This window comes from Lagenorhynchus albirostris, chromosome 21 (assembly GCF_949774975.1).
Source record: "Lagenorhynchus albirostris chromosome 21, mLagAlb1.1, whole genome shotgun sequence".
Lineage (NCBI taxonomy): Eukaryota > Metazoa > Chordata > Mammalia > Artiodactyla > Delphinidae > Lagenorhynchus > Lagenorhynchus albirostris.
The window spans coordinates 14,536,258-14,562,481 of NC_083115.1; the positions used below are offsets into that span (position 1 = coordinate 14,536,258).

At 38.0% G+C, this 26,224-nt stretch overlaps 1 protein-coding gene across 4 annotated transcripts in view; it reads right to left on the reverse strand.

Moving 5' to 3' along the window:
- The window catches only part of DLC1 (DLC1 Rho GTPase activating protein), a 401,507-nt gene that overhangs the window by 237,946 nt on the left and 137,337 nt on the right, over positions 1-26,224 (reverse strand). The window lies entirely within an intron of this gene.

Consider the following 26,224-nt stretch of genomic DNA (forward strand, 5'->3'; position numbering starts at 1 on the left):
AATCAATATTGCTCCTTTGAGACTCATGCTGGGGGAAACAGGTGTTTGGTAGGACTGGAATAAAAATAATGGATGGAGGGTCACATTTCAGCAAAACTACTGTTTTTCCTGTTGAACCAATTTCTCTAACTTAGAATCACAACATCATACAAAAGGAAATAGTGACAAAGAAAAAAACAGAAAAGAAAAGAAAGGAAAGTGAAAGAAAGCCCTTAAGATATTGGAGAGCTTGACGCATGCCACCACAGAGAACAGAATCACTGGGAATTGTCCATTGTCTGCTGTCTTCCGCAAAACTGAGACCAGCCTGCAGACAGGAATGAAATCAGTGGACCTGTAATGCAGCCGTGAGTGTCACTCACACTTTGGGTGTGGGCACACGCTGTGCCTTTAGCTTAGAGCAGGTACTGAAACTTTTGAGGGTCCCTGAACTCCAGTGTGCATGGGGATCCCCTGGACGGCTTCTTGAAACACAGGTTACTGGGCCCCAGGCATAGTCTCTGAGGCCCAAAAGTTTTTACTTCTAACAGTTCTAGATGACGCTGATGCTACTAGACCACATTTTGAGAACTGTTGGCTTAGAGAATTCCCAGATAGTTCCTGATTGGAGAACTGCCACTGGGCTGCTGAGGGTGTCGCAGCAGTTGGAATGTCATAAGGAATCCTTGCAGAAGGCCTTAAAAACAGGGCAGCCAAGGTGGTGACTCCAGTAAGTGGAACAGGCAGGCTCATCTTCTTGGTATGCAGTTGCTGAGATGCAAGACGCTTTTCAGACACTGTGCAGCTCTTAGGTTGGTGCCCCAGGGAAGAATAGGCCCCGTCAAGGCCAGTCAAGAGCAGACTGATTACATCTATACCCAAAGTGTGAAGGTCCAAAAGTCATCCATCAGATTCTCTAATCACACATGAACACAAGAGCAGCTGAACAATCTTTCAGTAAGTAAAATAATAAAATACCTAAACTGTTTGCCACTGTATAAGCCAGGCAGTAATTATCCTAGCAATAAAGAGACTTTTGAAATTGAAATGTATCACATCAAGAGGGTACATTTAGCCGGTGTGAATTAAAAGTTTATTTGCTTTCAATCTGTGAATTCCAAACTAAAAATCATTTCTGATCTTGAAGAATCTAAATATGATTGATGAGCTATGACAAAATGAAAGCAAAGCCCTACCTTTTCTTATCTATAAGAAAGGTGAAGTAATCCACAACAGGTGATAGGAACTACCCTATTTACAAACTATTTAATGCTTCTATTAAGAAACTATTACTTCATATGTCAGGGAAAAGTGTTTAAAAGTACATAGGAAATTTGGAGGAAACTCCAGAAAATTCTATATGATTAAAATAGCAAGCCAACAAGGAAACTATACTCAATATTTTATAATAACCTATAAGGGAAAATAATCTGGAAAAAATAGACATATATGTATGTACACCTGAAACTAACACAACATTGTAAATCAACTATACTTCAATTAAAAAAAACAAGATTAAAAAAATAAAATAGCAAGAAAAGTAAACAGTTTGTCGAGCAAGGGATACGTGAGAGTTACTTTCATGTGTCAACTTGGCTAGTTATGGCGCCAGTTGTTCAGTCAAACTGAAGTCTAGATATTTCATAAAGGCATTTTTCAGATGTGATTAACACGAAATCAGTTGACTGAGCAAAGCAGATTACCCTTCATAATGTGGGTAGGCCTCATCCAATCAGTTGAAGGCCTTTAGAGCAAAGACAGATTTTCCAAAGAAGGAATTCTGCCTCAACATAGAGGCCTTGCCTAACTTTCCAAGCTGCTTCCTTGTGGAATTTGGACTTAAGACTGTAACATCAACTTTTTCCTGAATTTCCAGCCTGCTAGCCTGCTTTATAGATTTCAGACTTGCCAGCCTCCAGAATCACATGAGTCAATTCTTTAAATAAATCTCTCTGTCTCTGTCTCTGCCTGTGTCTGTCTCAGTGTCTGTGTCTCTCTCTCTCTCTCTCTCATATTACATCCATCCATCTATCTATCTATCTATCTATCTATCTATCTATCTATCTATCTATCTATCTAATCTCCTACTGATTCTATTTCTCTGGAGAACACTGACTAACACAGTATATAACAAAGACAAAACAAGACCAATCAGGCTAGAATTATTGGACTTCAGACTGTTTTTAATGTGACTATGGTGAATGCCACAATAATCTTTGACTACTTGAAGGTGATTTAATTTTCCTCTTAATTTCCATTGTCTCCACCCTTTACCCATCAAAAAGCAGAGACACGTATTGTCTATGTATTGATGATACTTCTGTGAAACCTGTTCACCTGTGCTTTCTATAATTTCATTTGCTTGGAAGATGTCAAGAGAGGTAGATTTATGATTCTTCAGTGATTTGATCAATTTGAGAGATTGGATCGTCCTCTGCTGTGCTTTCTCCAGGTAGTTCATGTCCTTTGCAGCCTTAAGTGTAGCTACACCAAGTCATTATTCTGGCCAGAAATTAATGGCTCATTGCCTGAGACAGGGACATTATGTATAAGGCCATCTTACACAACTTCTGGGACCGTGCGATGTGGTAACCCGAATCAATTATGATCACTGAACAGAAGAAAGCATTAAAACTACATGTCTCTGTACATTTAGAGTTAAAATGTGCTCCAATAAAAGTTATAAGATGGGGAATATTGTCTATTCTGTGCAAGGCACTATGCAAAGTAATTAGATGGATAATCTTATTTGATTTTTTAACATGTCTATGAAGCAAATGATGGTGATGACGATGACGATGATGAGTCTTATTTTCTGGGTAAGAAAAAGAAGGTCAGAGATATTAAGGGACCTCTGAAAGTCAAACTGTTAGTAAATGAAGGGACATGAATTTAAGTCATATCTGATCCCAAAGCCTGTACTCCTTTCCTACCCTAGGAAAGTTAGACTTTTACATAGTTTTAATGCCTTTAGTTCAATTTATAGATATGCCATTCTGATTTTTCTCAGAGAGGCACCCTTTCTAGACATTGACCTGAAAATAAGTCTATAGCAGGTGAATCTAAGTTAACACTGCATATCATTCTGAATTACCTAGCGACCCAAATTTGAAATAGCTGATGTTTACGTTTCCAGAATGGCAGCACAAAATGGTCCAAGCCATCAAGATGTTTGGTTAATACCATTTTCTCTGGGAATGTGGTGAGTGTTTCTCAGAATCTTGGGATTTATTTTGCTTTGATGTTTTCTGAATCTATGTATCCTCTAAGCCACACATTCATTTACTCATTTATTTTTTCATTCAATACTCACTGAGTACTTATTATATGCAAATTCTGTATTTTATACTTAGGAAGGTATGAAGATGAATTAGCTATAGGTTCTCCTCTTACAGTACTTTCAACCTGAGAAGAAGTTCTAGTAAATAAGTGGAGGACAGAGCACAGAGTGACAAGTGGCTTTTGATGTCTGCCACAGAGCATTACCAGCAAAACAGTTCTTGGAAAACGGAGGCAGAAGTGGTTATGGATGAAATATTGCAAAAGGTTAGCCACTGTTCCTCTAAATCCATCACGATGAAGACCATGATCATAATAATACAAGCTAGATTGATCTGTTAGGACAGCAAGTATAGATAAAAATTGTTTGGGTAGATTTTTTTCCTTGTGGCTAGAAATAGAGAAAGAAAGTAATAACCATAAAAGTGAATTTCACTTTGTAATTAGACATAGTTTGCATGTGGTGTGAAAGGAAAAAATGTCTAATTGTGTGCACACATTTAACCTAGTAAGTCTAGTCAACTTCTAATTATTTAATTACTTCACCAAATTGGATGATAGGTGGATAATGAGAAACGATGAAAAAGTGACTCTGGTATACTGAAAATGCAAACAGTATCTATAATTCCAGTACAGTGAAGTAGGACAGGAATTTAGAGCCCTCCCTCCCCACTAACTTTGCACACGAGGAGAGTAATCCTCAGAGGGGAAGCACACTTGCCCATGTGTGATAGACAAATTAGGGTAAGAACTTGGGATAGGACTTGAGGGGCAAGGAAAAAGTGGGGATGGAGCTTGTAAACTTGTCCCTCTATCCCCCCACCCCATGACAATATCTAACTGTCATGTATTGTGCCAAACATGTCAGGAGTTGCTGTAATTACAAGCAAATCGAGAATTAAAAAGACAGTTGATTTCAGTTCCCCTAGAGTGAAAACAAAGTAATGATTGCAGAGAAAGTAAAGGAAATGAATCTCCTTGAGGCACTGGTTAAAGCCTACCTTGGGAATGAGAGTGAGGGAGGGAAGGAGTCGGCAGACGGTTCAGAGGGTGGGACCTCTTGGAAGAGATAATAGGCTTATGTGGTTGATCAAGCGTTAGCTGAAGTACATTTCTCATTCGCACTTTGGAACTCAGAAACGAATTAGGGTAAAAAGATAAAGTTTTCATTTTAACTTAGAAAAGGATGACTTCATAAACCTTTGGTGATGTTGGTTAAGATGCTTATAAATACTATAAAGCCATTCACATTTGTTATTGGGAAGTTGTGGTCTGTGCATCTGCCATATCATGTTACATAGGGTAGGTACCTTCTACCATATTATGAAACAATTTCACAAGAATCTGACACATGAGAAAATATTCTGAAAGTATGTCCTGAGTGGTACTTTGGGACTATACAGTGCTATGCTTGGAGAATATATGTTACCTGTCCCTAAAACTCTGTTAAGTATTGAGTGTACTTTTTTTTTACTGTAAAGAGGTTCATAACAGTATTAAAATAGGCTCTTTCACTTCAGCTGGAGTTCTGAACCATATTTCAATTCTACTGGGTTTGAGAGAAGTAAAATTGTTTACAATCATAGTCTAAGATTTTTCAATTAGCAGGAGGAATGAAATGTAGGCTAATTTGAATTTGCAAACAAGCTGTGGTCTAAATGTCCACTTTCAAGTCTGCTATTTGGAATTCTGAAATCATCTTCTTATACAAAAACAAAACAAAACACCTGACCTGGTAGCCCAGATTGCCAAGTCTGCTCACTAAATCCCTTTAGACAATAATGTACCTAAAATTTAACTGCTTTTCTTGTTCTTTGTAACATAAGCCACAAGTACAAGAACCTAATGGCAAAGTGCATAGTTCCTCTAATGTATGGACTTACTGACCTTCCCCTTGTACAGACTGGGGTGTGTCTAGGAGGGAGGTGACAGAATGAATGAATAGTCTTGCCAGTGTAACCCCCCAGCACACACTCCCCTTCTTATTTCACAGCCCCTGTGATTGGTTCTCCTGATTCCCTTTCCAGGCACAGCAGATATTCCTGACTAGGTTTTATCTCTTCTTGGGTCCAGAGCAAGAGGAAACATACTTAAACCAGATTCCAGAGGGATCTTCAAGATGGCAGAGGAGTGAGACACGGAGATCACCTTCCTCCCCACAAATACATCAGAAATACATCTACACGTGGAACAACTCCTACAGAACACCTACTGAACGCTGGCAGAAGACCTCAGACTTCCCAAAAGGCAAGAAACTCCCCACGTACCTGGGTAGGGCAAAAGAAAAAAGAAAAAACAGAGACAAAAGAATGGGGATGGGACCTGCACCAGTGGGAGGGAGCTGTGAAGGAGGAAAAGTTTCCACACACCAGGAGCCCCTTCGCGGGCGGAGACTGCAGTGGCGGAGGGGGGAGCTTCGGAGCTGCGGAGGAGAGCAGAGCAACAGGGGTGCGGAGGGCAAAGCAGAGAGATTCCCGCACAGAGGATTGGTGCCGACCAGCACTCACCAGCCTGAGAGGCTTGTCTGCTTACCTGCCCGGGGCGGGCGGGGTCTGGGAGCTGAGGCTCGGGCTTCGGTCAGAGCACAGGGAGAGGACTGGGGTTGGCAGCGTGAACACAGCCTGAAGGGGGCTAGTGCACCAGAGCTAGCTGGGAGGGATTCCAGGAAAAAGTCTGAATCTGCCTAAGAGGCAAGACACCATTTGTTTCGGTGTGTGCGAGGAGAGGGGATTCAGAACACCACCTAAATGAGCTCCAGAGACAGGCGTGAGCCGCGGCTATCAGCGTGGACCCCAGAGACAGGCATGAAACAGGCTGCTGCTGCCGCCACCAAGAAGCCTGTGTGCGAGCACAGGTCACTATCCACACCTCCGCTCCGGGGAGGCTGTGCAGCCCGCCACTGCCAGGGTCCCGTGATCCAGGGACAACTTCCCCAGGAGAACGCACGGCGCACCTCAGGCTGGTGCAACATCACGCCGCCCTCTGCCACCACTGTCTCACCCCGCACTCCGTACCCCTCCATCCCTCCGGCCTGAGTGAGCCAGAGCCCCCTAATCAGCTGCTCCTTTAGTCCCATCCTGTCTGAGCCAAGAGCAGATGCCCTCAGGCGACCTACACACAGAGGTAGGTCCAAATCCAAAGCTGAACCCCGGGAGCTGTGCGAACAAAGAAGAGAAAGGGAAATCTCTCCCAGCAGCCTCAGGAGCAGCAGATAAAATTTCCAGAATTAACTTGATGTACCCTGCATCTATGGAATACCTGAATAGACAACGAATCATCCCAAAATTGAGGTGGTAGACTTTGGGAGCAACTGTAGACTTGAGGTTTGCTTTCTGCATCTAATTTGTTTCTGGTTTTATGTTTAATTTAGTTTAGTATTTAGAGCTTATTATCATTGGTAGATTTGTTTACTGACTTGGTTGCTCTCTTCCTTTATATATATATATATATATATATATAATTTCCTTTTTCTGTTTTTGTGAGTGTGTATATGTATGCTTTTTGTGTGATTTTTGTCTGTATAGCTTTGCTTTTACCATTTGTCCTAGAGTTCTGTCTGTTTTGTTTGTTTGTTTGTTTTGTTTTTTGGTATAGATTTTAGCGCTTGTTATCATTGGTGGATTGGTTTTTGGTTTGGTTCCTCCTTTCTCTTTCATTTTTCTTATTACATTTTTAAAAATAATTTTTATTTTAACAACTTTATTTTATTTTATTTTCCCTCCCTCCCTTTCTTTCTTTTGTTTCTTTCCTTCTTTCTTTCATTCTCTCCCTCTCCCCTCCCCCTCCCCCTCCCCTCCCCCTCCCCCTCCCCTCCCCTCACCCCTCCCCCTCCCCTCCCCTCACCCCTCCCTCTCCCCTTCCTCCTCCCCCCCGCTTTCCTTCTGACCCATGTGGCTGACAGGGTCTTGGTGCTCCGGCCGGTTTCAGGCCAGAGCCTCTAAGGTGGGAGAGCCGAGTTCAGGACACTGGACCACCAGAGACCTCCTGGCCCCACGTAATATCAAATGGCAAAAGCTCTCCCAGAGATCTCCAGCTCAATGCTAAGACCCAGCTCCACTCAACAACCAGCAAGCTACAGTGCTAGACACCCTAGGCCAAACAACTAGCAAGACAGGAACACAACCCCACCCATTAGCAGAGAGGTTGCCTAAAATCATAATAAGTTCACAGACACCCCAAAACACACAACCAGACATGATCCTGCCCACCAGAAAGACAAGATCCAGCCTCATCCGCCAGAACACAGGAACCAGTCCCCTCCATCAGGAAGCCTACACAACGCACTTACCCACCTTACCCAGCGGGGGCAGACACCAAGCAACGGGAACTATGAACCTGCAGCCTGTGAAAAGGAGACCCCAAACACAGTAAGTTAAGCAAAATGAGAAGACAGAGAAATACACAGCAGATGAAGCAGCAAGGTAAAAACCCACCAGAACAAACAAATGAAGAGGAAATAGGCAGTCTACCTAAAAAAGAATCCAGATGATCCAAAATATTGGAAATAGAATGGAGAAAATATAAGAAATGTTTAACAAGGACCTAGAAGAACTAAAGAGCAAACAAACAATGTTGAAAACACAAAAATGAAATTAAAAAATACTCTAGAAGGAATCAATAGCAGAATAATTGAGGCAGAAGAATGGATAAGTGACCTGGAAGATAAAATAGTGGAAATAACTACCACAGAGCAGAATAAAGAAAAAAGAATGAAAACAATTGAGAAGTCTCAGAGGCCTCTTGGACAACATTAAACGCACCAACATTCGAATTACAGGGGTGCCAGAAGAAGAAGAGAAAAAAAAAGGGAAGGAGAAAATACTGGAAGAGATTACGGTTGAAAACGTCACTAATATGGCACAGGAAATAGTTAATCAAGTCCAGGAAGCCCAGAGAGTCCCATAGAGGATAAATCCAAGGAGAAACATGCCAAGACACATATTAATCAAACTATCAAAAATTAAGTACAAAGAAAAAGTATTAAAAGCAGCAAGGGAAAAGCAACAAATAACATACAAGGGAATCCCCATAAGGTTAACAGCTGATCTTTCAGCAGAAACTCTGCAAGCCAGAAGGGAGTGGCAGGACATATTTAAAGTGATGAAAGGGAAAAACCTACAACCAAGATTATTCTACTCAGCAAGGATCTCATTCAGATTCAACAGAGAAATTAAAACCTTTACAGACAAGTAAAAACTAAGTGAATTCAGCACCGCCAAACCAGCTTTACAACAAATGCTAAAGGAACTTCTCTAGGCAGGAAACACAAGAGAAGGAAAAAACCTACAATAACAAACCCAACAATTAAGAAAATGGGAATAGGAACATACATATCAATAATTACCTTAAATGTAAATGGATTAAATGCTCCAACCAAAAGACATAGACTGGCTGAATGGATACAAAAACAAGACCCTTATATATGCTGTCTACAAAAGACCCACTTCAGACCTAGGGACACATACAAGACTGAAAGTGAGGGGATGGAAAAAGATATTCTATGCAAATGGAAATCAAAAGAAAGCTGGACTAGCAATTCTCTTATCAGACAAAATAGACTTTAAAACAAAGACTATTACAAGACACAAAGAAGGACACTACATAATGATCAAGGGATCAATCCAAGAAGAAGATATAACAACTGTAAATATTTATGCACCCAACATAGGAGCACCTCAATACATAAGGCAAATGCTAACAGCCATAAAAGGGGAAATCGACAGTAACATAATCATAGTAGGAGACTTTAACACCCCACTTTCACCAATGGACAGACCATCCAAAATGAAAATAAATAAGGAAACACAAGCTTTAAATGATACATTAGGGGCTTCCCTGGTGGCGCAGTGGTTGAGAGTCTGCCTGCTAATGCAGGGGACACGGGTTCGAGCCCTGGTCTGGGAAGATCCCACATGCCGTGGAGCAACTAGGCCTGTGAGCCACAACTACTGAGCCTGCGCGTCTGGAGCCTATGCTCCACAACAAGAGAGGCCGCGATAGTGAGAGGCCCGCGCAGCGTGATGAAGAGTGGCCCCTGCTTGCCACAACTAGAGAAGGCCCTCGCACAGAAATGAAGACCCAACACAGCCATAAGTAAATAAATTAATAAACTCCTACCCCCAACATCTTCTTAAAAAAAAAAAAAAGATACATTAAACAAGATGGACTAAATTGATATTTAAAGGACATTCCATCCAAAAACAACAGAATACACATTCTTCTCAAGTGCTCATGGAACATTCTCCAGGATAGATCCTATCTTGGGTCACAAATCAAGCCTTGGTAAATTTAAGAAAATTGAAATCGTATCAAGTATCATTTCCAACCAGAGAGCTATGAGACTAGATATTAATTACAGGAAAAAATCTGTTAAAAATACAAACCCATGGAGGCTAAACAATACACTATTAAATAACCAAGAGATCGCTGAAGAAATCAAAGAGGAAATCAAAAAATACCTAGAGACAAATGACAATGAAAACATGACAACCCAAAACCTATGGGATGCAGCAAAAGCAGGTCTAAGAGGGAAGCTTATAGCAATACAATCCTACCTCAAGAAATAAGAAACATCTCAAATAAACAACCTAACCTTACACCTAAAACAATTAGAGAAAGAAGAACAAAAAACCCCCAAAGTTAGCAGAAGGAAAGAAATCATAAAGTTCTGATCAGAAATAAATGAAAAAGAAATGAAGGAAACAATAGCAAAGATCAATAAAACTAAAAGCTGGTTCTTTGAGAATATAAACAAAATTGATAAACCATTAGCCAGATGCATCAAGAAAAAAAGAGAGAAGACTCAAACCAATAGAAATAGAAATGAAAACGGAGAAGTAACAACTGACACTGAAGAAACACAAAGGATCATGAGAGATTACTACAAGCAGCTATATGCCAATAAAATGGACAGCCTGAAAGAAATGGACAAATTCTTAGCAAAGCACAAGCTTCTGAGACTGAACCAGGAAGAAATAGAAAATATAAACAGACCAATCGCAAGCACTGAAATTGAAACTGTGATTAAAAATTTTATAACAAACAAAAGCCCAGGACCAGATGGCTTCACAGGCAAATTCTAACAGACATTTAGAGAAGAGCTACCACCTGTCCTTCTCAAACTCTTCCAAAATATAGCAGAGGGAGGAACACTCCCTAACTCATTCTACAAGGCCACCATCACCCTGATACCAAAACCAGGCAAAGATATCACAAAAAAAGAAAACTAGAGGCCAATATCACTGATGAACATAGATACAAAAATCCTCAACAAAATACTAGCAAACAGAATTCAACAGCACATTAAAAGGATCATACACCATGATCAAGTGGGGTTTACCCCAGGAATGCAAGGATTCTTCAATATATGCAAATCAATAAATGTGATACACCATATTAACAAAGTGAAGGAGAAAATCCATATGATCAACTCAATAGATGCAGAAAAAGCTTTCGACAAAATTCAACACCCATTTATGATAAAAACTCTCCAGAAAATAGGCTCAGAGGGAACTTACCTCAACATAATAAAGGCCATATATGACAAACCCACAGCCAACATTGTTCTTAATGGTGAAAAACTGAAACCATTTCCACTAAGATCAGGAACAAGACAAGGTTGCCCACTCTCACAACTATTATTCAACATAGTTTTGGAAGTTTTAGCCACAGCAATCACAGACTAAAAAGAAATAAAAGGAATCCAAATCAGAAAAGAAGTAAAACTGTCACTGCTTGCAGATAACATGATACTATACATAGAGAATCCTAAAGATGCTACCAAAAAACTACTAGAGCTAATCAATGAATTTGGTAAAGTAGCAGGATAAAAAATTAATGCACAGAAATCTCTTGCATTCCTATACACTAATGATGAAAAATCTGAAAGAGAAATTAAGGAAACACTCCCATTTACCACTGCAACAAAAAGAATAAAATACCTAGGAATAAACCTACCTGAGGAGACAAAAGACCTGTATGTAGAAAACTGTAAGACACTGATGAAAGAAATTAAAAATGATACAAACAGATGGAGAGATATATCATGTTCTTGGACTGGAAGAATAAACATTGTGAAAATGACTATACTACCTAAAGCAATCTAAAGATTCAGTGCAATCCCTATCAAACTACCAATGTCATATTTCACAGAAGTAGAACGAAATATTTCACAATTTGTATGGAGACAGAAAAGACCCCGAACAGCCAAAGCAATATTGAGAAAGAAAAACAGAGCTGGAGGAATCAGGATCCTGGTCTTCAGACTATATTACAAAGCTACAGTAATCAACACAGTATGTACTGGCACCAAAATGAAATATAGTTCAATGGAAGAGGATAGAAAGCCCAGAGATAAACCCACACACATATGGTCACCTTATCTTTGATAAAGGAGACAGGAATATAAAATGGAGAAAAGACAGCCTTTTCAGTAAGTGGTGCTGGGAAGACTGGACAGCTACATGTAAAAGAATGAAATTAGAACACTCCCTAACACCGTACACAATAATAAACTCAAAATGTATTAAAGGCCTAAATGTAAGGCCAGACACTACAAAACTCTCAGAGGAAAACAAAGGCAGAACACTCTATGACATTAATCACAGCAAGATCCTTTTTGACCCACCTCCTAGAGAAATGGAAATAAAAACAAATATAAACACATGGGACCTAATGAAACTTAAAATCTTTTGCACAGCAAAGGAAAACATAAACAAGACCAAAAGACAACCCTCAAAATGCTAGAAAATATTTGCAAATGAAGCAACTGACAAAGGATTAATCTCCAAAATTTACAAGCAGCTCATGCTGCTCAGTATCAAAGAAAAAAACAACCCAATCCAAAAATGGGCAGAAGACCTAAATAGACATTTCTCCAAAGAGGATATACAGATTGCCAACAAGCACATGAAAGGATGCTCAACAACACTAATCATTAGAGAAATGCAAATCAAAACTACAATGAGGTATCACATCACACCAGTCAGAATGGCCATCACCAACATATCTACGAACAATAAATGGTGGAGAGGGTGTGGAGAAAAGGGAACCCTCCTGCACTGTTGGTGGGAATATAAATTGATAGAGCCAGTCTGGAGAACAGTATGGAGGTTCCTTAAAAAACTAAAAATTGAACTACCATATGACCCAGCAATCCCACTACTGGGCATATACCCTGAGAAAACTATAATTTAAAAAGAGTCATGTACCACAATGTTCACTGCAGCTCTATTTACAATAGCCAGGACATGGAAGAAACCTAAGTGTCCATCGACAGATGAATGGATAAACCAGATGTGGCACATATATGCAATGGAATATTGCTCAGCCATAAAAAGAAATGAAATTGAGTTACTTGTATTGAGGTGGATGGACCTAGAGTCTGTCATACAGAGTGAAGTAAGTCAGAAAGAGAAAAAGAAATACTGTATGCTAACACATATATATGGTATCTAAAAAAAAAAAAAAAAGGTTCTGAAGAACCTAGGGGCAGCACAGGAATGGACTTGAGGACACTGGGAGGGGGAAGGGGAAGCTGGGACGAAGTGAGAGAGTGGCATGGACATATATACACTACCAAACGTAAAATAGATAGCTAGTGAGAAGCAGCTGCACAGCACAGGGAGATCAGCTCGGTGCTTTGTGACCACCTAGAGGGGTGGGATAGGGATGGTGGGAGGGAGATGCAAGAGAGAGGGAATATGGGGCTATATGTATACGTATAGCTGATTCACTTCGTTAAACAGCAGCAACTAACACAACATTGTAAAGCAATTATACTCCAATAAATATGTTTAAAAAATATAACAGAATACAGTGGTTTTGGTATTTTATGAATGTTTTAGAAAACAAAGGGAGAAACAACTATTAAATGAATCTCTATATGCAAAAACATTACATTTTCATAATAATGGTGATAAAGAAAGCTTTACCTACACTTGTCAGGAAAATCAGATACAGACAGTCCCAAGTGTGTCCTCATGGGAGCCTGAGGATGTGCAGGTGCTCTGAGGCCGAGAGCTGCAGCGCTGGGGGTGGGGACACAAGTAGGTGCAGATCTGGGAATTTAATCTCTCTTTTGCAATATACACCCATTCTGGACCACCCTTGGTGTGCAGATTTAACCCTTAGTTAAATCAGTTAGAAGGTTAGAGATGGCAGAGAGAGGAGGGAAGAGAGAAGAGAAGTGGCTGCTATTTCCATGGCTACCTCCAGGAGGTCTTGCTCACCAGTAAATCAGGAAAGACGAATAAGCAACAGTCCCTTTCCCACAGGCACAGAAGCATGAGAAGCTCATTTCAGTATATGAAGCATGCATGCATGGAAAAGGCACTTTCTATAAGAACATAGAATAGAGGCTCCAAATCCTTAAGGGATGGGGGAGTATTAAAAAAGACTTCCTGGAGATCTCACTTGCAGCAATATTGTGTAAATGTGGAGCGAGAGAAAAAAAGGTGTGTATGAAGGGAAAGAGGTGGGAAAGAGTGCGGCCTTCATGGGAGTGGCATGTATGTGCCTGATGGTTGAGCACAAGTTGTTCCGTGTTGCTGGAGCTTAAGGTCCACTATGTGGCAAGGGGTGCAAAACAAGCTAGAGAGATAGGCTCACTCAGGGCTGAGTGCCAGGCTAAGGAATTTGGATATTGTTTTCTATAGCATAGGGAGCTACCAAAGCTTAGCAGAAGTGACAATGAGAGATTTGCATTTTGGATGGATGACAGTGTGTGTTGGATTTAAGGATGACAGACTGGAAAGGATACCGGTTAGGACTGTTGCCATAAGAAAGATGATGAAGACTGTATGAAAACCATTGCTGGAGTGTTGATAGTAGGAATGGAGGGAATGGTTTCTGATTCCAAAAATATTTGGATACTTTGGTTAAATATGACTGAATAAACACATTCACTTAGATTAGATCCCTCCCCCAGACAAATTGTAATAGTAGAGAGAGAGAGAGAGAGAGAGAGAGAGAGAGAGAGAAAATGGAAACAAAGGAGGACACAGAGATAATGCAAGCCATATCAATAATATTTTTACTCTGTAAAGTATTGATAGATGGACTGTTGGTAGCTACATAGAGGCTACAGAGAGCTGTATTCTCAGCCTTCCTGGGGGAAGTCAGCAAGAAGGAAGCAGATTCCTTGAGCTTAAAGAAACCTGAACTTGCTCAAAGAATGGAGGCACCAGTTATTAGGGATGGGAATGTGGGGATGAAAAGAGGAGGAATGACTTTACATGTAGCACTTAGATTCCCAGATCCACCGGCCCATTCTGCATAGCCAGTTAACTGCCTGTCTGCCACTTCAACAGGGCACAAGAAGTTTATTCTCTCCAGAGACTAATCACACAGGTTCTGGACCGAAAGAAACTGGGCAGAGCTGAGGGCAGGATAAGATGCAGGAGTGGAAATAGAGAGTAAGTGAAAGGCTGACACTCCCTTCTCCTGCTCACCCCTTTGGATTTTGACAACCAGAAATCACCTAGCATTTGTGAAACTTCCCAAAGAGAGCTGCAGTTCAACCAGATCATTAGTCATCACTAGTAAACAAGTCTTAGAGTGGCCCCCTCCCATCTTCATTCCAGCATAGAGCATCCAATCAACTTTTAGTGACTTATCTTTATATATAAAAATACAGCTAATGCTCACCAGATATATAAGGAAGGCTGCTAATATCAAAGGCAGAACAAAAAAGAATACATACAAAAAAATGAAATTTGGAGAAAACAGAGATAATGCAAGGAGGAAAAGAAAACTGCAGAGAAAGGCATAATTAGAATCAATGGAGAAATGATTTAAAAATACCATAATCAGAACAGGATGCCATAGAAAAGGACTATCTAGAGAACATGAATGGTCATATATTTTTTAAACAAAAATTTAAAAATTCAATAGAATTTTGGAAAATAAATTAGCAAAAATTTTCTCAGAAAGAAGATAAAAATGAAAAGGGCACAGAATATGGAAGACAAAGGTTTAAAAGAGTAGAGGATAAGTCCAAGAGGTCTAATATCTAAATCATAGGAGATACAGAAAGACAACACAGAAAACCAAGAGGAAGAACTTATTTTTCAAAATACAAGGATATCACCAGAAATGAAGGAATGAGTTTTCAGATGTAAAGGGACAAACAGATAACTAGAAAAAAAAAAAAGAGAGAGAAAAAAAAAAAGAAAGAAACAGACTAACATTAAGGTATATCACTGTAAATTCTCACTCCACTAGAGATAAATAGAGAATCTAAATTTTTGATAGGGAAGATGAAAACAGTTCACATATAGGACTGGGAATAAGAGTGTCATTGGACTCTCAAGAGCAAAACTGCAAGCTAGAAGGCAATGCTTAGACACTTTAAAGGAAAATTATTTCCAACCAAGAATTCTATACCTACCTAAACTATCAATCAACTGTCAGGGCAGATTAAAAGTATTTTCAGACATGGAAATTAATTTTAAAAATGATATATTCCATAAACTATTTCTTAGGAAGCCATTAGAATATCTATTCCATCATAACAAGGAAGTAAACTGAAAAAGGGGAATATAAATAAATTCCAGGAAGCAGGGGATCCATCCCAGGATGAGTCAAAGAAAACCCCCTGGATAATGGTGACAGGCTGACAGCTGGGAAGAGGGCTAGATAACAGATAATCCACAGGGAAGCAGAAAAATAGAAATCTTCATGAGAAATACCTTCAAGAAAAAAAATAAAACAAGACAAAACCAACCAGATGGATTACCAGATCAATCATGTCAACATATTGAAAAAAGTTTTACAATTCTGGCAAAGAGTTTGGAGATGAATAAGAGAAGAATATAGAGAATAAGCCCTGTTTCCCTCAAAGGAGGCAACTAAGGGGGAAAAATTGTTTCCAATAAAGGAACATAATCATATTATAATATTACGAGGGGTGTGTGTGTGTGTGTGTGTGTGTGTGTGTGTGTGTGTGTGTGTGTGTGTGTGTGTGTGTGTGTGTGTGTGTGTGTGTGGTATAGGAGATAAATCCTTATCTTTTACAGCTAAATAACTAAAAGGGGAAATCACGAAATTCGGTTAAGCATGTTATTTAGAAACATAGAAGCAAATATCAATAGAAACAGCAAGACATTTAAAATGATTGCTCTGGGGAGCAGAAATTAGGAGGGGGAGAGATGGGGTAGGGAGTTGCTAATTTTCATTATACATGTAGTTATACTACTTTGACCATTAAAACATGAGCATGTTTTTTGTTGATACAAATAAAAAATAAATATCACAAAAGGAAACAAAGGGAAAATCATCTGGATTTGAAGTTGGCTGGGTAGGTGAGGTGACAAAGGTAGAGTATTCTACATGAATGATTAGATTAGGCAATGTGAAGCTGATTTTAGGAAAGGAGCAGGTATCTGGTGGCAAGAGCTATGAGGAAGAAAAAGAGATAAGTTGCATTTTAGATATCCTGAGTTTGAAGGTGCATGTGGCCTCAGGATGATTTGATCAAACTGTATCAGGATTCTATCTTTCCTCTTTGCTTATCTTTTGTTTGCTGACCTTAATCTCTGAGAAGAGCTTCTCCATGCAGCAGACGATATGGCTGTAAGCATGTTGAGAATTACATAGTTTAGTTTGTGACCAGAAACTAAAGTATGCAGTCTTGTTTGACAGGTCTGAAAATTTCTGGAGATATTATGCAATCTAAGCTGGATGATGACATGCTCCCCTTCATGGCCAGAGGCTGGATGTGTTACCAGAAGAAGGTGTCTTAAGAGAAAAGTAATATACATCACATCCATAACTTTTCTTAAAAATTGTATTCCCTTCTTTCAAGGCCCACCTCAAAATATACCCTAATGATAGACGTTGTGACTACTTCAACTGGAATTCATTTAACGTTCCTTCATGACACCCATTGCTTTATTACCTAGTATGTCCTTTAACATTTGTTGCATTTAGTTGAATTTTTTTATGTCTGTATATTATATCTCCTCTCTGAGATTTTAAGCACCTTATGTGAAAGTGTAAAATGTAACTATAAAGAAAAACACTGGAAGGTTTCTACCTAAATAAGAATGTCCAATAGTAAACTGGGGAGTCTGCAGATTTTAATGATTCCACTACTCACAGCTTACCTAGAAGGCCCTCTTGGTAATTGTTTTTGAACTTACTACTCATTCTTTTCTTAAAAAATATTTTTAATAAAATTTTTTTAAATTTGCAATTTTTAAAGATTATTTTCCATTTACAGTCATTACAAAATATTGGCTCTATTCCCCATGTTGTACAATACATCCTGGAGCCTATCTTACATCCAACAGTTTGCACCTCCCACTCCCCCTCTCTCCCCACAGGTAACCACTAGATTGTTCTCTATTCTTTTATATCTTCTTTTGAAATATTTGTCCTTTTCAAGATAATTACATTTTTAAACAGTCAAATCTAGTGACAGGTTTCATGAAGCAGAATTTTTGAAGTAAATTTTTGGTAAAGATGTTTGATTTAGATTTAGATTTTTGAAATGGACAAATTCAAGAACAGTTTTCATGAATAAAGTAATGATAATATAATGATGTTTTTTTCCATGGTTTGTACTGTAAGTTACAGTTTTTGACGTCTGAAAACAACAAAAGAGAATATATTGTGGTACATGGAAATTATATGAAATTGAAATTTTAGTATCCAGAAGTAAAATGTTATTGGAACACAACCACGTACATTGCTTTATGTACTGTCCACGCTGCTTTTGCAATATAACAGCAGAATTGAGTAGTTGTGGCAGAGACCAAATGGCCTGCAAAACCTAAAATATTTGCTATTTGACACTTTATAGAAAAAGTTTGCTGACCCCTTAGAAAAATAATATTTTTGTGGATGTCTATGTTCTGACATATTTCTCAAAAGAAATTCCAAAAGAAACTGGTTTTAGTAGTTTATATTATAGTGATTTGATTTGACATTTCTTATTTTAAATTAAATTCATTTTCATGGCATATAACATATATCCATTCATTTAAGAAATGTTCAATTCATATATGCCAGACACTGCTTGTAGAAAACAAAGGAAAGTATAAAGAGTAAAATAAAAATTTTAGTATCATTATTTTACTGTCAGTTCTCATGCTCTCAAAAACATCTATAGAGTGCTTTCCACACTGTTAAGAGATCAATAAATCTTTATTAGTAATTAATTTTGTTGCATTTTACACACAGAGTGTGTTTCCCATTATGTGCTGAATGGCTCCATATGCTTATAAAGAGATAAAAGGAAGTTATGCAGAGAGCTTTATGATTTAAAAAATGTAAAACATTAATGGAACTAGAAAGAGGCAATGGAGCACTGCAGCTGAAGGCAGGTCTTGGAGCCAGACTGTCTGCCTTCCAATCCTGCTATGCTACTAAGTTCCTACTCAAGTTACACATGGAAGCCCTAGGGTGGGAGATCACCCCCTCTCCTGGCTTCAGTTTCCTCGTCTGTAGACTTCTGTGCTTGAGATGAAAGGATCTGTAAGGTCTCAAGGATTTTATGAACAGATACGCTGGCTTTTGATTTTTAACATTTCCATTAAGAGACATTGTTTGGTGTGATGTGGGATAACAAGGAGATAAGAACGAGGTCAAATAAATATTTACCATTGGCTAAGCATTAACCATTGCTTTGTAATATTAGATGAATTATTTTGTCCTCCTTTAAAAAGCAGAATCCTCACTCATGCGTGGATAAGCATATTGGTCCTTTCATTTTTCAAAGTGAAGTGAAAAATATATAACAGTAGAGATGAGTTTGATTCCTAAACAAATTGTCCAGAACTATAGTTAAAGCTGAGTAATTTTTTGTCAAATCTAAACAGTTGGAAAGTCCTCCTTTATTCTCCAATCCAAAACATGATTCATTTAGAGATTTGTAGAGATGGGTAATAGCTCTTCTTGGGGACATATTTTGCACGTAGACTTTTAACTTTTATTATATCGATAGGACAGTAATATGAAAATACTTATTTTAATAAAGACATACATTTGAAATATCGATAGTCTTTTAAGAGACTATCAACAAGACACTGCATGAGAAAATACTCACGAGTCTTCATTTAAAATAAAGTCTATGTCCTGTTAAACAATGATTTATTTTTAAGTTTTAGCTTCTTGGGGCAGTTGCGTTAAGAAAATTGTTTAAAAACACTTTTCAATTAAAAGGCAGGTCACTGTTACCTGTGATGTGTGTGTGTGTGTGTGTGTGTGTGTGTGTGCACTCACATGACACACGTGTGCTGTGAACATAGGCTTATATTCACATATGCATACCTAGAAAGCCATCAGATGGAAAAGGAAATATAGGGGGATCCTTTTGTCTAGGAAGCTCCCTATGTGAATTTACTTTAAATAAATAAAATAATAATCTGTTAGCCCAGTCATTATTTTGTCATTAATATGTATATGGTACATTGCCTTTTGGGGAAGAAGAATCATTAGCCAATTGTGATAACTATGATTTTGGAAAAAATAAATTAAATTTGTGGCCTGAACGTTTACAACACTGACTCCACACCTATCAGTGATACCAGTATTCTAACTCACCCAAGTAATCTGCTCGTTCTTTAGAGAGGATAAACAGGAGCCAAAATGCACAGACATCTACTTAAAGAAAAATCTATCTTAGCAAAACAACAAAGCCCCACAGTAAATTCATTTTATTAGAAAATTAGCCCTTTTTTTCCCAAAGATACTATATAATTTTCATGTCCCAGATGATATTCTGCCTTCTAAGTTGTCCTTGTTAACATAGATCACTTTGCCCTGAATGGTGGCCAGGGTGGCTTTGCTCTTTGAGGCTACAAACCAGACAGGCTACAAGAGTTAAGCCAAGGGGAGGCTTGCTCTGTCCAGTTCTTGGAAGAGGAACTCCCAGGGAGAGGATGGGCATCTCCAGATGGGCATTCTGGTCAGGGGTTTCAGACCATCTAAAGAATTCTTTTCCTTAACTACATATGTGGCATTTCTTCTGAGTCAGATGGAAAAAATATGTTTGAACTCATATATAAAACCTGTGAAAGGTTTCACAACCTTTTACTGCTTGTTTACTTAAAACAACAAAAGCTTGTTTTCCTAAAGCCCTTCCAATGCTGATGTTCTACAGTGCTTAGTCAGAGGCACAGTTCTCGATTTACTCAGTGAAGGTCAAGGGTAAAACAGGCTAATGGATCCCTGTTTCTCTGTGTTTCAGCCTCTTGGGATTCTGCCCTCCAGCCACACTGAACTTCCTTTTGTTATTGTAATTGGCAATGCTCTTCCACCTCAGACCTTTGAACATGATGTTTACTCTGCCTAAAAGCTCATACTCTGCTTCTTTGCTTGGCTAATTCCTGCTGATTCAATGTTCTTCATTTGACATAGTTACTGCTACCTTATATATGCCAACCTCCTTCCAGGCTTTGCTTAAATAAAACTTTTTCTAGGAAGCCTTTACTGGCTCTTCTAACTAGTTAGATGATCTTGCTACAGGCTCCCACAGCAACTTGCACTTCTGTCATAGCCCTTAACATATTTTATTGTCCATCATTTCCAGTTTCATTGTCATATGGGCTTGACTTGTGAGCTTAGCAAGAACGCGGAATGGGTCTATCATTTTCACCTTTGTCTATTCCCAGGGCCCAATGCAGTATCTGGCACTAAGCAGTTGTGAAAAGATTCTTACTGAGTGATCACCAAAAATAATTACCAGAGCTTTTAGTATAGGTATGAATATAAACAGAACTCCTTTAGAAGTAGAAAAAAGAAAACTGAAAATTGAACACGTTTGGTTTGAAATTCATTTATGCACCGAGTTCATTAGCCACATAGCATGTTTAATATTTAGCTCATTGAAAAAGTTCAGATATGTAGAAAATTAGAAAATCAATGGTTTTGATAAATCATTGATAAAATCAGTGACTGTTCTCATTTCAAATGAAATAAGACATCATTGGGAGGGTTGTTATTTATAATCATCATATTGTTGCATATCAGTTAAAATATATTATTTTCTAGAGCTTGACCATTACCATAAAGACTAATTCAAATATTCTAAATATTGCAATCACATTTTAAAAACTTTGCTATGTGAAATGAAACTTAAAAAAAAATCTATCCCACAGCACATAATCATTTATTGGTTACCTATATTAGTCAGCATGGGCTGCATAACAAAATACCATAGGCTGGGTGGCTTAAACAACTGAAATTTACTTCTCACTGTTCTGGAGGCTAGTAGTTCAAGATCAAGGTCCAGCAGGTTTGACTCCTGGTACCGACTCTCTTCCCGGCTTAACAGGTGGCCACCTTGCTGCACCCTCACATGGGCTTTCCTCTGAATACATGAGGGAAGACAGCAAGCTCTCTTGTCTCCTCCAATAGAGACACTAATCCTATCGAATCAGGGCCCCACCCTTATGACTTCATTTAACCTAAATTACTTCAATATTCTAAATACAGTCACATTGAGGGTTAGGGCTTCAAGATATGAATTTTGGGGCACCCAATGCAGTTTGTAGCTTTATCATTCTAGAATAACATTTTAAGTAATACAACTTGAAGCCCTGGAAAGAATTCTTTTGGTGTGTATTACACAAAGTAGTACTGATTCATTAAAAAAAGAAATCTTTTTTTTTTTTTTTCAATTAAGCACTGTTACTATGATGCAAGGGAAGTTATTTTTCTGGAGTTTGGAGTAATAGTTACTGACTTGGCATTATCTTTACAGGAATTGATATCATTTGGCCAGATATCACACAAGGCATTTCCTCTTGAACTTTTTAATGTCATCTTATTTAGACTTTTAGACCTGGTCATGAACTCAGAAGTCACTCAGTCCAATTCCTTTATTTAAAGATGAGGAAATTTAGGTCAAAGAGCTTGAGTTGCCCAAATACCTAGCAAGTTAGTCAAAGTGTTTCATAATTTGTTTCAATTTACATTTTATCTAAATTGTCCTTCCTTCTCCTGCACTGTATATTTTCACCATACCAGATTACTTGGCAACTACTTTTCAAAGTCCTGATTGAAATCTCTCCAAGACAATTCTGTCTGCACCACCCAAACAGAATTGATTATTCATTTCTCTCTGTCTCTTTAGAATTTTTCCAAATGCTTGCATATCACTTCTTGAATTATGTAAAAGTAATCTGTGTTAATTTACATTCTTCATTAAATTATGAGCTTAGTATAGGACCTTAATAAATGATTTCCAAACTTCCCTTCTGAAGGTCATGTGGCTCATAAATGATATGTCAGTAATGGAAATCTGGGTCTCCTGACTTCCTGATTAATGTTCTTCTTATTCCTAGATAACACTTCACTCTTCAGATACTTACTTTAGCGTTCTGGAAGGTCGTTGAGGGCACAGCATTTCATAAAGGTAAGTCAGAGAAGCCTCACAAAAGTCCTTCCCTGCGTTAGACACGACATCCTAATTCACTGTCTGACGCCTACCTAGTTCAAATACACCACAACAAAGAAAACTGTTATATTTCTCAGGGGGCAAATTTACCCCAAGAATTCAGCACCAAAAGTCAAGTCTGAATTTTACTGTTATGACTCTGGCTTGTGGAAGAACTGGAAGAATAGTGCAGGAACTGAGCGTGGTCACGTTGTAGGATGCCTCAAACAGATTAAAGGTCACGAAGTTAAGCCTGGGGCAATTGTTCTCTGAACTCTGGCACATTCTTACCGGGTTTCTGCTGTTTTATTGCTTTTGGCCCTTCCCTTAGGGTTTAGCAAGGATTGTGAAATTCTGAATAAAGTTACAAGAAGACAGGTTGATTCTCCTTTCATGATTCAAATTCTAATTCTTTTCATCTTCAAATTTTTTTTTGTCCTGGGAATTATAATAGTTGGGATATTTTGCAACAGATGTGTTGTAGTCTTATGAAAATCAAGATGGACAAAAAAACACCTATTTTTTAATGTTGTATGAAGATTCAGAAGTAATAAGATATTAGAAATTTTAATAAGAAATTAAAATTCTTATTTTAATAAGATATAGAAATTAATAAGATATCAGAAATTTTACATCCTCTGAAGATGTAAAAATGTCCAGAAGAAATTAGAAGAGGGCTACTTGATAATAAAAAATATAAATTCCACTTAGGGTACACATTTTATAAAAATACCTGTGTATATATTCTCATAAACTAGGTATTATCTTAAAAGAGATAAGGACTTTCTTAAAATCCCCAGTTAAATCTTTAAAGCTAATCGAGCTAACATTTTGTTCTATAAAAAACATTCTCTTATCCACCTTAAGTTTTTCTGGAACTAATAGCTGTAAGTCAGAAGAGTCTAACTTACTAATTAACTGAAATCAATGTTATCAGAACAAGTCTCTTTTCCAATATGCAAGTCGAAGATAGAGGGATGACCTTTGATTTGCATTTACTCCAAAAAGTGCTTGATTTCTCTGGGTTTCTTGCGGGTTTGCTTAGCAGCATAGACTATTATTAATTTACCTCCTTCATTTTCTTCTGGTCTACAATAGGTGAAAGAAATATAATAAGACTTTGTTTTTCTTTTAAGAAACAAACATTGAATATTTTTCCATTTTATCCATTATAGTTTCGTTTCCCAAATAATCACAGAACACAGGGTTACAATATCCTTGAAAGTACAACATAAAATTCCTGCTAAGGAAGGAGTCAGATGAAAACGCTAACAGAGAAAAGAAATAAAAGAGAGGTGGTGAGTAGAAAAGATTCCCTTTGATCTGAACCCAAGCACACAAGATGGCCATTACTTTCAGATTTTCTTTCTTTTCCCTTTTTGTATATACTCACTGACAAAGTTACTCAGAAGAAGACTATGTTACATTGCAAGCTTGTGGAAGATATTTGTTTCCAAATTATTTGAAAGATGATGCCTATTTTATTATGCAAAAGCAAAACAGTTACAAATTGTCTCTTTAAACAGTATTTGTTCTCTGTCCTCTCTGCTGTCTCACAAAACCTGGCCCATTAGCTGATCTGGAATTCCTGGCAACTGAAGTGGCTTATTTTGTATCCTTAACCCATCAATTTGGCTTTATTGGGTAATGTTATGCTCAGGTAATGCTATGTAAATCTGGGCAAATGAGTTTTACTTCAAGACCTCGGACTCAGATTATAAATGAAAAGGGCCCAGTTCTGCTGTCCATGTGCACCTGCAGCTCTGCTTGAGGTCAGGGGTAATTGCTACTATTGGAAGAGGTGAAGTTTACTTTCAACCGGTTTAGCAAAACACAACTTATTCTAAATACAACATCAGAGAGGAAATCTCAGCAAATCCAGTGATGTTGAAATTTGTGTGGAACAGCAATCCAAAAACTGGTTTTGTGACATCCAAGAGTGCTTTCAATTGTCTAAGGAGTTTTGCAAAATTCTTAAAGGAATTCTAGAAATATTCTTAACTGTTTATTACCAAAAAAAGGATAAAAAATAAAATAAAAATATCAACCATGCCACAATTTCAGGAGAGACGATGGACAGTGACATAAAGTTAAGCAATGAGATGTTGTTATAACTTTTAACAAGTAGGAAGTTTAAGTTCTAAAGCATTACAATATGTACCAAAACATACATGAAATTAAACTAATACTATTTAGGCATCATGGAAAGAATAAACAGAAATGCGTAGCAAACTGCAGATGTGTTTACACTTGATGGAGTTTGACAGGAATGGGACAACTGCCAAAGGCAAAACTTATGAAGAGCTACTGTACCAACATTTTAAAAGTGGGTAAACTGGGTTCTCCATTAGGGTACTTAGAAAGCATCCTCCCAGAACTGGAGAGAATACATTCTTTGCCTATCTCCACAGGAGACAGAACAACCTGGGTTCAAATGAGCTGTGTTGCCTTGAGCAATTTATTGTATGTCTCTTGAGTCCTAGTTTCCTCTTCTGTAAAATGAGGATAATAAAGCTCACTTCATTGGATTATTTTGAGAATTAAATGAACATAAGACACTCAGCACAGGGCCTTGCCCAGGGTGAATACGCAATGCGTGTTAATTTACCTAAGGGGGTGTGTGTACATCAGAATCACTTGGGAAATTTTAAAACATACTATTTCCAGGGCCCCACTACAAACCAATTAAAATCAGAACCTGGGGTTAGGGACCATACATACATTGGTATTATAAAAGCTCCCCTGGAGATTCTAATTGCAGTCAGGATTGCAAACCACTGATCTAAACTATCTAATTAGTCTAACAGTGGTTTTAAACCCTGGCTGCACTTTGAAATCACCTGGAAACTTAAACAATACTGATGCCTGGCTTTCTGTTTCTGATTTAATTTATACAAGGTTCAGCTTGGGAACTGGAAGTGTTAAACGTTCTTCAGTTAATTATTTTTTAAAAATCTCACTTTACTGAAGTATGACATACACAGAGCTGTACATAGTTAATGTTTATAACTGATGACTTTGGAGATAAGTATACAACCCTGAAGCCATCACCACCATCAAGGTCACACACGTATCCATCACCTCCAAAAGTTTCCTCCAGCCCCCTTTGTCGATTTTCATTTATTTTTTCCCCAGTTAATTCTAACGTGCCCCAGGTTGAGGACCACAAAGAATTAGGAGGATGACACTTATCCTGTGTGTTCTGGTTGCATAATGTGTTTTCTTTTATAAATAGTGTAATTTTTCTGATTATACAAGTAATCCGTGTCTTTAAAAATTATTGAATGCAGAGAACTGTGAAGAAGATAGTAATTTAAAACAATCCATAATCTCACCGCCCAGGTAGAAACATCGTCAACAGTTTGGTTTGTTTCGTCTTTGTACGCTGATTGTTTTACATGGTTGAGCTTATGCTGCATACACAGTATTATATTCCTTCTCTTTTTTATTTTACATTACAACACAATATTTTTCAATGTCATTTAATATACATTTCAGGTATCATTTTAAAGAAGTAACCTACCTTAAAAAAAACTCCATTACATATTATTATTTTGCATATTTCAAAGAAAATTCCAGACAAAT